Source organism: Thermobia domestica, chromosome 4 (assembly GCF_964235325.1).
Source record: "Thermobia domestica chromosome 4, izTheDome1.hap1.1, whole genome shotgun sequence".
Lineage (NCBI taxonomy): Eukaryota > Metazoa > Arthropoda > Insecta > Zygentoma > Lepismatidae > Thermobia > Thermobia domestica.
Window position 1 is genome coordinate 317,858,837 of NC_137457.1, and position 15,270 is coordinate 317,874,106.

The 15,270-nt window shown below is 38.5% G+C and overlaps 1 protein-coding gene across 2 annotated transcripts in view; it reads left to right on the forward strand.

Annotated features, from left to right (window-relative positions):
• The first annotated feature begins 1,815 nt into the window (after window positions 1-1,815).
• Window positions 1,816-15,270, forward strand: part of LOC145684352 (phospholipid scramblase 2-like) — a 123,335-nt gene continuing 109,880 nt past the window's right edge. Inside the window, exon 1 of one of the 2 annotated variants that reach the window (XR_014131278.1) lies at window positions 1,816-2,294. The gene's annotated coding sequence lies outside the window, so the exon portion shown is untranslated. The remainder of the gene's footprint in view (window positions 2,295-15,270) is intronic. The other variant, XM_081756573.1, reaches the window with a different exon arrangement.

Consider the following 15,270-nt stretch of genomic DNA (forward strand, 5'->3'; position numbering starts at 1 on the left):
ACTTTCGTTACTTCTAGTAGTTTTTCATCTGTTTCATTGTCTCAATTAGTGTACACTCCGTCTTATTTCAGAAAGGCTATAGAAGAAAAGAGATTGCCCATCAGCGCATTCTAATAATCTCTGTAGGTTTCAAAATAACCAAATAGCAATAGTTACCAAAAGTTACTAAATTCCTAAATTATCAATGGACTAAACTTTATTCTTGTCACCAAATATAAAATGAAATGAAATCTTTAAATTTTACGTCCAACAATTATGTCAGTTAGCAGTGGCGTAGGGAAGGGGGGAAGCAGAGGGGCCGCCCATCCAGAGAGATCCGACAATGTACTTTGGTACTTTGATGTTTGTAACTTTTTATATATTTTATGCTTATATGTTTTTTTTTATTTCTAATGTTCCTATATGTACCTATAACAGCACTTGCCCCCCCCCCCCCAAACACATCCTGTCTACGCAACTGCCAGTTAGCCTAAAGGAGATGGTGATGATGAGAAATGAATGAAATTGTACAATGAAGAAAGTGAGAGCAAACGGGAGAGAATCCACCCACACGGTGTTTGTTCACCACAAAGTTTACTTGGCTCGAGCTGGGATAGAACTAAGGACTACAATAAATTTAACTGTGGCATTAACGGTTAATAGCGCAGTGTTCCAATAACGTCCTTGGGACCATTTGTATGTATGTATTCTGTTTATAAATACGTATAATGGATTTGATTGTTACAATATAGTCATCTGGCTTATGAGTGGATTTTGTGTAAATCTTCACGATTATAAGATGCAAGAACAATACTGTGGGACAGTGATGCCAGTTTTGTAACAGCGAAATTCCCGTCCGAAACCATAAATTTCCCGATTAGATATAAAATTTCCCGTCAACTTTAGTAGATATAATTTACAGTATCTATAGCACGCCAATATTAAAAAAAAAGAGAATGTACACATTTTTTTACGAACACTATGGTGTTTTTTTGTGGTTTGGAAGGGATGTTATGTTCAGCAAAGCAACACTTAATTAAATTGTATTGGCCTTAATACGATTCTGGTGTTGCTTGTACACCGCTTGTTCCTTGCCACAAAAATAAATAAATAAATAAAAATTTAAAATGTATAAAAATGCAGCGATAGGCAGGATATTTTCCAATTGTTTACATTAGCTTGATGTCTTTTGTGTGTTTGTAATGTTCACTTTTACCCAGGGATAAAGTAGATCTGAGAAGGTAGGGGGATGCATTACGTTAAGTCGTCCCCTGTACCTATCTTTCCCCATTGTAATTTTTAGAAGCGGGGGATGCCACAGATATTTTCTGCAAGGGGAGAGACGACATCCACCTGCGTCCCCCTCACTTTTAGCTCTGCTTTTACCCAGGAGTAAATGAGGATCCGGAAAGGTGTGGGGACGGTAGGTAGCGGCATGACGTCACGCCGTTCCCCCTGCCTATCTTTGCCCATTGTAATTTTTTTAGGAACTGGGGGGACGTTGTATATATTTTTTCGAGGTGGGGGACGGCGTGCACCCGCATTCCTCCCCACTTTTACCAAGAAAGAGCTCAATGTTGCAGGCTAAGTTGTTGTACGCCTAGAAAAGTTGAGAATTCCAGAATTTCCCGTTTTCAGCCTATTTTAAAGAAAAAAATCCCACATTCCCGTCAGTGCTCAGAATTTCCCGCCAACTGGCATCACTGCTGTGAGAAACTATAGAATTCCAGAATTTCCCGTATTCAGCCTATTTTAAAGAAAAATTCCCGCATTCCCGTCAGTGCTCAGAATTTCCCGCCAACTGGCATCACTGCTGTGAGAAACTATCAAAATCGACTCGTGGCAAACAACACGTACTCCCCGGGCCAGTGCCAGTTCGCCACGTGGAAAGATTGTTAAATAGGTCAAGGTTTAGTGTTTTTTGTAAAATTGTTTGAGGGAGCAACATGCACTCAGCGTAAAGCCACGCCCCCTGGTAGCTTTTGTAAGGGAAGCAACCCCAAGCAACCAGAGGAACGCGAAGGCACGCATGGTGCGTAGTCAGAAGTGTTCGTTCAACGCACAGCTACAGGAAATACTTCATTTGTCAAAGTTTTATTTCATTATCTCCTTTTAAATACTTTTATACTTGTAGTAATACTGTACTGTGTTGATTATTTTACTATACGCTTTGGAAGCATTAAGCCGGTGACAAAGAAATAACTTTTAACGTGTTTACGATGTAATAACTTTGTAAGTTATGAGTGAGACAGTTCCTTAATACAAGTGGAAAGTAATGTTTATTGTTCGGATTACGTAAAAGATACGAATATCAGGTAAGCTTTAAACATATTTTTCTTTCTTTTTGGATGTATTTATTTTCGGGGCCGCGGTGGCTCAGTGGTAGAGCGTTCACCTCTGGTGCTTGGGGTCCCGGGTTCGATCTCAGCCCTCGCTGAACTTTGTGGTGCACAAACACCGTGTGCGTGGGTTTTCTCGGGATTCTCCCGTTTCCTCCCACTTTCTTAATTCCACCATTTCATTCATTACTCATCAACACCGTCTTCTTTAGCCTAACCGGCATAACCGTGGGACGCAAAACTCAAAATATTTCATTTTATTTTCCAATATATTTCAACAAAAATTTTCTTGTAGGCCTTATATCTCGAGAACTACATAATGTATAGTGTAGCCAAATCCAAACTATCACCACATATCTTGTTATTTTCTCTGTGCTATCACTTAACTCAGTATGATGTGCTTATTCCGTAGAAAATACGAAAACTTGATTGAGGGGCCGCTCAAAAATTTTGTGGCCCCTGATCCAAAAACTAATTATTGGACAGGATCGCAATCTTTTGATTCAGTTTTGGTTTTCCGAAAATTCTTGTTAAATATACTTTTTTTTCAATGAATAAGTCTAGAATAGCGTTTCTCAACCTTTTTTCCCCTTTGGAGTACACGAAAGAACATAACAAACTTTCGCGACACCCCTGCATGTAGGGATGCGCACGAGACAAGATTTGAGACTGTCTCGTCTCGAAAATGTGTTGTAAAAGTGATGTCTCGACTCGAAAAATATTTTTTTTCTATTGGAAGAGCTGTGTCTCGACTCGAATTTTGTCAGGAAAATTGTGTCTCGACTCGACTCAAGCGCATCCCTATCTGCATGCGATTATTTTTCCTAGATGCACAAAAACAAAGGGAAAAAAAAGAAAAAGCAAACAAAAATACATGGAATACATTCTTTTAAAAGTATGGAACGAGTATGGGTAATAGTTAAGAACAGCTACTTCTCATCTCCCGTGCACGAGGATACATCTTACTGTTGCACTACCTAAACACCCTAAATACAAGGGCAAGAACTCAGTCTATTACCTACTTTTTAACATCCTAGATAGTCAATGAATAATTCCTGAAAGTATGGCGTTTCTCGTCCTTCCCTAAATGGGAAGTACGTCTCCTTAACTATAACCCGAGTATGAGATACAAACTTCACAAGCAAATTACTTGTAGATATTGTAGACTTGATACAAACATATTAACATAAAAGAAACTTATGACTCTTAAAACAAGGAATATGAGAAAGAAGTATTATCATCAGAAATATAAGGAGATATCAAACTTAAAACTAGTGAGATAGGCCTATTTGTCCCTGGCGTTTTGTTGCAAAGCATATCTACAGCGTGGACGAACTTTTGGCAAACACACTTTCATGTCTAGTGTTTGTTTCTGAAGAGAAATGAACAGTTGAGTTGATTTTGAGTTCTGGGGGGCGCGGTGGCTCAGTGGTAGAGCGTTCACCCCCGGTGCTTGGGGTCCCTGGTTCGATCCCAGCTCGCGCCGTGTGGACTTTGTGGTGAACAAACCTCGTGCTCGTGGGTTTTCTCGGGGTTCTCCCGTTTCCTCCCACTTTCTTCATTCCACCATTTCACTCTTTTCTCATTATCACCGTCTCCTTTAGCCTACCCGGCATAACCATGGGACGTAAAACTTAAAGATTTCATTTCATTTTTTTGATTTTGAGTTTAACGTCCCGTTCAGCAGCGAGGCTATATGAGACATGGACCTTCTGGTTAACGTGGAATCCGAACCACATGAGCTCCCGCCGGGGATTGAACCCGGGACTCCCACGACAAAGGCGCGAACGCCAACCACTTAGCCACGAATGAGTTCAAGAGCCCGGGAGAACCTAGCCCCCCCCCCCCCCGGTTTTTAAGTAACAAAAATAATTGAAGGTATTATTTATATTTTTTTGAAACTTTATAGTAAACTCATAATATACCTATAATACCCCTGTAGTCTGGGCTCTGGCTTGCACCCCTAGTTTTTATGTTCTACATCTGTATCTGCGTTCAAAACGAACTTTCCAGCTTTAAGAGTCTTCATCCCGGCGAAATTAAAATACCGCTAATTTTACAGTAATTTTGTGATATCTTCAAATAGATAAAAAAAAAAAAATTGAAATATGGAACAAGAGCGCCCTAGACAATATTATTTTGCGTGAGGTGCCGTTATCACAAGTCACCTAGTGGCTTTCCGTTTTCAGCTGTTTAGAAACGCGAAAATAAATGCCGATTTTCAAAATGGCTCGAAATCGAAAGCAGATAAGTGAGTCGTGATAACGGTTTCTCATGTAAAATAATATTGTCTAGGGCGCTCTTGTTCCACATTTCGATTATCTTTTTATCTATTTGAAGATATCACATAATTACTGTAAAATTATCGGTATTTTAATTTCACCGGGATGAAGACTCTTAAACTTGGAAGACAAGTGTGAAATCAAGTCGATTGGCGATAATTTTTCTTTTCTTCCAAAGAGAATTTCTTTGCGGAAGATTTTAGAAGACATTAAAAATCTCGTGACATACGTATCTGGCATGTATTCGCGACACAGGGGTTATTAAACGCTGGTAAGGGTAAAATGCATAACGTAAGACATAATTATTGTAATGAAATTATAAGACGTTTTTTTTTTAATTCTTTCATCATATTTATTCTGTAAAATAACCAATATTGTTTTCTATTGTTAGAACTAGCAATTATATGAAAAAGAAAATATATGTATAAGATAATACTTAATTAGGAAAAAAAAAAAGGAATTTTGACGAACTAACATTTATCGTGAACTAATGAGGTTCTTCGGCAGTCCCATAACGTGAAGAGTAATTAGAAGATCAAACAAAGCTGTTATGGAGAACTTCAGGGTCTAAATGAGGAAAGTTATTGGTTATAGGCCTAAAAAGGCAGGGGCGGATCCAGGACCGACTTCGGGGGGGGGTATCATACTGCTACTTAGAGCTAGCTACTTTTAATAGCTTCAAACTCTCGGATGGGTTTTATTTATATATATATCAAATAAGAAAGTTTCCACTTCTGGAAGGGGGGGGGGGAAGCGATCGCCCCCCCCCCTGGATCCACCTCTGTAAAAAGGTAAGGGAGAAATCCAGAAATGAACCAGTATCTCATCTAGTATTCATTCAAGCCTTAATCCAACGATAGCTGGACAACATGGGTGGACAATTACCATACTATTGTTAAAGTAAGTAATATTTTTCACTTTTGTATATCAAAGGTTGTCATATTTGTATAGGCTCCAGGCTAAGTGAATTGTTTTTTCCGAGTAAATAATAGAAATTCATTTTGTATCTTTTGTCTTTTAGTTCATGAAATTAAAGCCTTGCTTGTTGTAGAAGAAAAGAAACACTAATCTATTGATTGACTTTATCCTTAGATTAATTAGATATATGACAGGCAGAGATACTTGGCTACCGAGGATAAATACTCGAAAACCCTAACTACCTCATTATTTAAACATTATTAATTGTAATTTACATTACTTACTACTCTTTCTTTTACTTTTGTATTTTTATATAATTATGAATGACATCTCCAGTTCAGATACATTGTAATACAGTGGTAAATGTATGAAAAAAAAAAGGATGAAAATACGCAATACAATGATGGTTGTCTTGCAAAAAAAAAGAGCCATCAGGAGTAGATTGTCTCTGGAACTGCTTACGTCACGCAGAGGGAAAATGCAGCCCCTACGTAGGTGCTAGTGTTACCAACCTCAGTTACCCTGTTTTCCACTATTAAGAAAATTGCCATTATAGATGTATGTACCGGAAAGGAAAACTCTTCACAAACCAGGGGCGGCGATTAGGGGGAGGGATTAAGAGGAGGGAGTTGCCCCCACTTTTTCGAACTGACCCATTAATGTATATAATTTCATCTGGAAATGTAAAGTTTCTGTATGTATTACTGGTTCATAGAAAAAAAAAATGGTACCATATAATATTTGCCGTTGCGTGAGTACGTATTGGTTATTTGTCTTTCCGTGAGTTAAGAAAGCTACAGGAATTGAGTTTTAATTGCAATCCAAAGCAATTAATAATGCAATTGCGTATTTTTTAAAATATCATAGCATATGCTTGCAGTACTTACTGTATTTCATTTTCTAAGACTAAAAGCATTCATTTAATGGCATGTGTGGAATTAAAAGTATAAGTTATTCATTAATTCCCAGTTTCAATATAACTTCTGCAAAACAAGCCTCATTATCATAGGCGTCACTTAGGGGGGCAGGGAGGGAAAATTGCCCCCCCTGAGTTTGAGATTTATATAGATTTTATCAATAGAACAGTAATAAATCAGTGAAAAACACTAACATTTACTTATATCAAGGGGTCTTGCCCCCCCCCCAAGCAAAATCTGAAATGCTCATGCTTATGCTCACGCTCACGCTAATGCTCATTATTCATTACTATGATTAATATTATCCTTTTTATTTATTTGTTTTGCAAATTTATTAAATACAGTGGAACCTGGATAATTCGAACCTGAAGAGACCAGTAGAAAAATTCGAATTTTCCAAAAATTCGAATTAGAAAAGTTTTTGTAAATGGTTGAAATAAACAATCAAACTTCAGGTTTTAACATAAAGACCATTATTGGAGCTAATAATAAGTGTTTTAAGTACCATACACTCATTGTAAAACTAGAAAAAACATAGGTTAATACAATATGAAGTAAAATACTGTACTGTAATACGTACGTACATACACTAGCACTGTATTATGCATGAACATGGAAAAAATCATACAAACAGAAAAGAATATTATTGTATAAATAGACAAATGACTGTCATGAGACTCAAAAAATCAACATTTTTCATAAAATGCTGAGATCTTTGCTTGCTTCCTAGAATTTAGTCTCTCGGTCTTTACAAACGAATCTAACAAATTCAAGGAACGGAATAGTTCATCACTTACTTCCTTTTTGATTTCCAAAAACCGCCTGAGTTGCGTGATGTGCTTCGCTGCCTCGGCCAGGGTGGGTGCGATGACCTTCAAGCTGAGTGGTCTGCGGGCGGGGTGGAAAGCCTGCTACAGTACGTATCTTCATCCGTTTCTTGGAAAATCCGACCCGATGACTTGACCTCCTTTTAGATTTACACGGCAAAAACTTCGAATTATCCAGATTATAATGCGAACTAACCATGATTTTTTAAAGCATTGTTTGTATATAAAATTCTAGGGATCAAGAGAAAAATTCGAAATAAAGAAGTTTTCGAATTACAGAAGTTCGAATTATCCAGGTTCCACTGTAATTATAATCTGATCACATAATTTTCCAGACAGAATTTTAATATGTTCATGAGCAAGAAATCAAATTTTACACCTTCGTTGTTTGAGTATAAAGGGCTAGTACCTACTTGCGTTGCTCTTGTCAATTTACTTAATAAAGTATGAAATACAATATATGGCAGGGCGCAAAATTTCCTGTCGCCAGGTCGCCACTGACGACTAGAAATTTAGAGCTGGCGACCAGTGTTCAGTAAGAATGGTTTCTGCCTAAACTGACAGTGCTACGCAGTTTCTGTTTCACACGAAAATAATTGTCAATGAGTGAGAAAAAACACGGAACGTGAAATCTTTCTTTGTCAAACGAAAGGTCGGGGGAGGGCCTCTCATTTGTACGTGAGAGATACTAGCGACCATCATTTTTGGATTAGCGAGTGAGTCTGACTTTGAAATTTTGCGCCCTAAGATATATGGTATTTTAACCGAAAAAGAACCGAACTAGATAGTGTTAAAGCCTAACAAACATCATGGCATTTCAGCTAAACGAATAAAACGCAAGCTCTGGCGCGACGTAGCCAAGTGGTAAAGGAGTGTGGCTATGGCTAAGCAGACAAACTACAGCGCGATCAGGTGCCAGGGGATAGACATGGACGTGTACAAAATAAACGTGGCAATACCGCTGGCCTCTCATTTGCTAGCAGCATTTAAAGGGAACTTGGAGCGCCGCCTTCAAATGCCAAGATGTTTGTCATGCCGTTTAGTTATACAATCTTTCGTCAAACAAAATATTAGAAACAACCAGGAAAACTAACATTGATATACAAATATTCAGATCATGTCTTACCCCCCCCCTCGACTTTTCATGTCCAATCGCCACCACTGTCACAAACAAGGATGTTATAAAATAGAGGATCTGCCCATACAAGAAAATCGTGAAGCCATACGTCACAGCTTCGCCACACCCACTCTTCCCACTCCACGCCAATAAGATCGCAATGTTTCGAGCCAACAATCATGGCGGAAACGAAAGTAGCCAATCAGACGTGCCAGTTTAGACGATGTTCGGTTCTTTTTTTTTAGCTTCATTGAATTCATATGATGAAGATACGTATGGGCAGATCCTCTATTTTATAACATCCTTGGTCACAAACAGCATTCATTTGTTATTTTCTTCATAACCTCTTTGTTTGTATCAGTTCGTTCCATTTTATATTTTTTGTTTTCCATAAAATAGTATTTTTCTCTTTTTCGATCTTCGAAGCGAAACAGTCTCTTGAGTCTTCTGTGGGCTGCTCAATAAATAGGCCTAATACCAACTGAAATATTGATACATTATATAGAATGATTATGCACGAAACAGGGGCGTCATTTCAGACTTTGCTTGAGAGGGTCAAGAAAACCACCGACATAAGACTTTCATGTTTTGTACTAGTATATTATAGTACGGAAGGTATAACGTCTTTGGCTTCACGCGAAAAGTTATAGTGACGTTTATGGGGAGTGGCCAGTTTGGTTATTCATGGCTCGCTGACAATTGAACGCAGTAGACGGTTGGTGGCGATTAGCTACCCTCTTACCACACCCTCCAGTGACGAGCAGATCCAAGCGCGGGAAGTCAACGATGGGGAGTTCCTCAGTGGCCGTTACAGCGCAGGGTTGCCAACCATACAATAATTTATCACGATACACGATAATTTAAGCCTTAGTACGATATACGATAATGCCCTTGCGATAATAGGTCAATATTCGATAATTTTAGAACGTAAACTTTTTAGCAGTTTTTGAATGTGCAAATAAATTGTAGGTGTGCATTAAAGAATTATAAAACACATTTTAACAGTCATTCTCGCCAAAATAAATCAATAACGATTTGAGAATTGGTAACCCTGCATTCCTGCATCCATCACATTTACGTGGAGGTGGCAATATTGTTTGTTCATGATGGATGGCTCTATTATTCGCTCACGTGAATGTTAGGGCCTTTGTTTGGATGTGAGAAACAAAGAAGTTAGAATCGTTCTGTGGCAAGTGAAATTACGAATCGCGTAATTACTTTGGGTAATTAAGTATGATAAGGATAGTGACACCGATGTGGAGTTCGAAGCTGAAGATTACTATATAAGTTTATTATATATTATTGCTATTATTAGTAGTATTATACTTGTTTATACAATTATCACGCCTGTAACGAATATACGATAATTTTTTGTAATATACGATAATTTTAAGAACGAAAATCGATAATTTTGTTCTCCGAGGTTGGCAACGGTGTTACAGCGTGTGCAACGTGTTTTGTGTGCTCTGTGAGGACGAGAGTTGAGTGGGCCTTTCTATATATATACATTACACTTACACTCTTTTTTCCATTTACATGTTCATACATTCCCTTCTCTTTTCAACACTTTTTTCCATTCATTTTACACTCCCACTTTTCTTTACCTTTTGCCCTGTCCATCTTGGCCTTCAGCCCTCTTTAACTGTTCGAACTTCTCTCCCGATTTTGACCATTACCCTATTGTGTGATATTTCTCTCCTGATTTGACTTTTTCCCGATTGTGACATTACTTTTTTTTCACGTACTTTTTACTTTATCATACTTCTTACTTTGTACATGTCATATACCTTTGTACTCATCTTATTACTTTTTATCATTTTTCCACTAATCAAATCATTACATTTTACACGTTTAATTACCTTTGTAAATTGCCGATAAGTCTTTTTTAAGACAGTGGCAACGTTCTTTAGCGCCACTTATGTGACGCTTCTACAAACAAACAAAAAAGTCAATGATGTTATACCTTCTGGACTATAGTAGGCGATCGATTACAGTATATGTATTTCTCAAACTCTTGGGAGGTGGGGGGAGCAATTGCCCCTCCTGCCCGTCCTAAATGACGCCCCTGACACGAAATACCGAAATATTTTTTATAGATGTTGTAGAGTTCCACCTCTTGCACAATCAATAAATGGCTCAAAATCAGTATTTAATACTTTTCTTGGATTATTACAAACGTAATAAAGAAATATTTATATCTAGGTACTAGCGTCAGTTACCCGCTAAACTGGAAAAAATAAAATGAAATCTTTAAGTTTTACGTCCCACGATTATGCCGGTTAGGCTAAAGGAGACGGTGATAATGAGAGATGAGTGAAATGGTGGAATGAAGAAAGTGAGAGGAAACGGGAGAACCCCGAAAAAACCCACGAGCACGGTGTTTGTCCACCACAAAGTCCACACGGCGCGAGCTGGGATCGAACCAGGGACCCCAAGCACCGGAGGTAAACGCTCTACCACTGAGCCACCGCGCCCCCACCCGCTAAACTGGGTTAAAATAAAAATTAGTAGAATGTTCCGTTAGTGAATGACTTTTTACTCTTACTCAAGCTCTCTCTGATAGACGATTTTTTTGGCTTGCCGGTCATTTTCGATCATATATACATATATTCCCCTCCCTCTCCCCAAAGTTGCAGGGTTGATTTTGGATTTAAACGACATCGGAAGTGATACTGTTCATCTCAGCGACCTTGAAAATGTGAATTTCGCAATAATACCGGTCATTTTTGATCATTTTTAAGTATCTCCCCCTCCCCTTCCTCTAAGCTGCACCGTCAAACTAAAATGATAAAAAAACATATTCTATCCTTGGTCTTCCTCTTCCTGATTTTCCTTCTGCCTTTCCCTCTATCAGGGTTGCCAACTCTGAAAAATTAAAAAAAGAGCGGCATCCTCTCAAAATTCCGTATGATATAGGTCTAAGTGTGAAGTATCTCTGTTCGGACCCATCCATGGGAAGGAAATGTACTATCGTGAACAAAAGTGCATTGGTACCTGTATTGTGCTTTTCCTTAGTGCATTTATTAATTAGCTTAATAGATACATTATGCTAAATATAAGAAACTGAAGTCCCTATTGATCATTTTATTGTATTTACCAGTAACCGCCATTTCTTTAAAATTATCGAAACACATGAACAAAAGTATATTAATCTTTACGTGACGATTTTGGATTTGGAAAATGAAATTTATTCTTTAAACTACAGGAAATTGCTTTAAGAAGTCCTTTTTAACTCTCACTAAATGTATAAAATTTCTTACAAGTAAATGTCAAATTTTCCCTGATACAGCCCCTGTCATCTCTTTAAAATTTATCTAAACTGATGAACAAAATGTATTAATCGTTGATAGATGGTGAAAGGTGACAGTTTTGTATTTACAGAGTGAAAGTTACTTTTTAAAACTATACTTCGAACTAGATGAAATTGCTTCGAACTAAATACAAATGTGGAAAGAAAAAACGATCATAAAGGGGCCGATAAGAAGTTTGTACCGGTCACCTGCTTTAATCAAAATAACAGCAATATTTCCGGCCACGCCGGGGAAAAAACCTGCCAGTTGGCAACTCTACTCTCTATCAACACAGTGATCCAATCGGCCGAATAAGATGACCAAGCATGCTATTTCTTCTTTGCCTATTATCATGATCTGTCATCCTTCATTGATTACCTCTCAGATCCGTACAAGTCAAAATCCTTCCCAGATGCGTAAAAGTGGCATGGGCGATGACATGACGTATTTTGATATTGATAAGAGTTTTCCCATTTCCGTACATGTTTAATAACTGACACTGTTTCTGTGCGTTTTAATAAAGTTTGAGCAGAGGAGGAAAGGGAATTGCATGCTCAAGGAAATACGAAAAGATGCATACATGCTTTCCATACTTTTTTTTTTTTTTTTTTTTGACAATTCTTCACGCTGAATTCAAATTCGACCAATGTATCCCCGAAATGTGTGCGATATGAATTCACAAATTACATTAAAGGGATATAGGAGTCGGCTTTTATAAATAATCTTTGTCGAACTAATATTTGGATCTTCAATGATCTTGGTTCATGCAGGGGTGCCCACAAGGGGGGGGGGCTATGACGCAAACTGCGTCATTGAAATATTTGGGGGGTTAAAAATCTATATAAATATGTTTGAGAGGTGTAAAAATTAATCGAAAAGATTTTTTTTTCATGGAAGAACACCTACGGATAGACAATTGAGGGGGGGGGGGTGCGTCATGGACATGAGGGGGGCTAGGCACCACTGGTTCATATGCAGTAGGCCGTTTACCGTTGTTACCACCGGGTAACATTCATAAGTCCTAAACGGCAGAAGTCCTAAAAATATAGGCACTAGTCTTGTGCCTTTTAGGACTAATGCCGTTAGGAGTCGTGCCGTTTAGGTCTTGTGCCGCGAAATGATTTTTAGCTCTTGTGCCGTTTAGGACTTGTGCCCATTTAGGTCTTGTGCTCTTTTCATTCACCTGCTTTAGTTCTGAAATTCGCCACCACCACCACCACGAAATTGCGACGATGCAGTAACTATTTGGCAATAATGTTACGAACGTATCTAATTCCAACGGCAACAGCTATATTTGTACTACTAAAATTATCTGTTTCAGGGATTCAGAATTCAGCAAGTATTCAGAATTGCAATATATATATATATATATATATATATATATATATATATATAGGGTGCGGCACGTAAAACCGGCCCGTAAAGTGAACACATGAAATGAAATGTAATGTATTGAATATGATTAACTACAACACATAAATGAAATGTAATGTATTGAATATGACTCCTGGTTGACTTTCGAGGACTTCTTGTCATTATCTCCTCCACCTGCATCTTTAATTGAGGTGTGCAGACAAATGGTCGTCTGTTCCTGGGAGCATTTTGAACCGATCCTGTACGCCGCCATTTTTCAATCAATTCCTGAATGGTGCTTTTTGCTAGCACAGAACGTCCTGGATTTTTTTTTTTTTTTTTTTTTTTTTACACTGTTAAACCGCAGACGATAACGTCGTCTCTTCGGGAGTGATATATATGGTAAACATTGGTTATGATTGATACACATATATGGTCTATGAGATTTGGCTACAACAATAATAAAGAAAGTCACTTTATTTATACACAGGTGAATTATTATTGTTGTGAAACATGTGATATGAGACAAGAAACACAGATATGGATGGGGAAGGTTGAGATGTAAGTGCTTAAGACAGACAGCGGTCAATGTTTGGTTGAAATAATTAAAGGTATGCTTATTTGAAGAGCGGAGCGAATGATGAGATGAAGTGCATGGACGCCACAGTACACAGGGAAGTGTTAGTATTCACAAATGAGCTTATCTTCTGTGTTGGGGCTACTCAACACTGATGATAGACATGGGGGAAGCCCTTGTTAGAAGGAAACTCACTGTGCAAACGATGGGTATATGTGCGGATTGAATTCTGATGGATGATAGGTAGCGAAGAAATGATGGTCAGGGTGCTCCGGATGTTTCTGGCCATAGATGGAGAGTAGATGCCGCAGTGGAGGATAGTAATACTTAGGCGAGGTGGAAAAGTTACTATCAAGATATATAGTGTCCATAAGCGTATGGTGCTGGGTTCTCCATTTCTTATCTACGTAGCGGGAGCGAAGATCTTCCAGATGGCGTGTGATATGCGGAAATGTGATTCTTTCGTATAAGAGACGTGTGGGACTAGGCAAGCTTATTCGAAATGCGAGTCGCAAAGCGTGGCGTTCTATAATACGTAGGCGCTCGTAGAAATCATCATTCGCACTTACCCAGGCGGTGTAACCATGAGTGAGACATGGGCGAAGGAATACCTTGTAGGTGTTTAGGACGGTATCCGCGTGCAGGCCCCAGGTAGTACCAACCAGGCGTTTCAATAGATTTAATCGGTTTTGTGCTTTCTCTTTAATAGATAGAAGGTGAGGTTTCCAAGATAATTTGGCATCAAAAACTACCCCCAGGTATTTAACAGTAGTGCTGGGGTGGATAGGTACACCTTCTACGTTAATAGCGAGTAAGGATGGATTGCGGCGTACTCGACTGCGTCTCTTATTTGGAAGTATTACCAGGGCTTGTGTTTTAGTACAATTCAATTTTAACTTCCATCGATTGCACCAGTTGCTAAAAGCATCTATAGCTTTTTGCAGAGAAATGTTGATTTGGTGCATAGTTTTGCAACAAGCCAGCAGTGCAGTATCATCTGCAAATGTGAAGGTGTAAATAGGCTCAGGCATCACGGGCAGGTCACTAACATACAATATATATAATAAAGGTGATAAGGCTGAACCTTGTGGGACACCAGTACAAGGAAAAATTGGAAAAGATAAACTATTATTAATGGAGATATATGCGAGACGATTCGTAAGAAAGTGGTACACCATACGTATATATGCGGCCGGAAGATCGAAGAAGTGTAACTTATATATAAGGCCATTATGCCACACGCGATCAAATGCCTTTTCAAGATCGAAGAGAAGAAGGCATGAGGGTGCAGTTCTATTATAATGGTTCGTGATGATGTTGCTAAGACGTAACAAGTTATCGAGGAGGCTATGTTCAGGTCGGAAACCTGCTTGGTGTTTAGGCAACAGATCATGAACTAACAGATGGCTATGGAGTCTCCGGACTATAATGCGCTCAAAGATTTTCCCCAGTGTGGAAGTGAGCTGAATGGGCCGATAAGAAGCTGGATCTGTTTTATCTTTATTAGGTTTCAGAAACATAAGTACTTTCGATACTTTCCAATCAGGTGGATAGTAGCCAGTTCGGAGGACAAAATTGTACAGCGTTGCCAAAATATGAAGTAAAATAGCAGGACCTTCTTTAATATGGCGGTAGGTAATGCCATCAAACCCTGGTGCCCTGTTTTTCTTG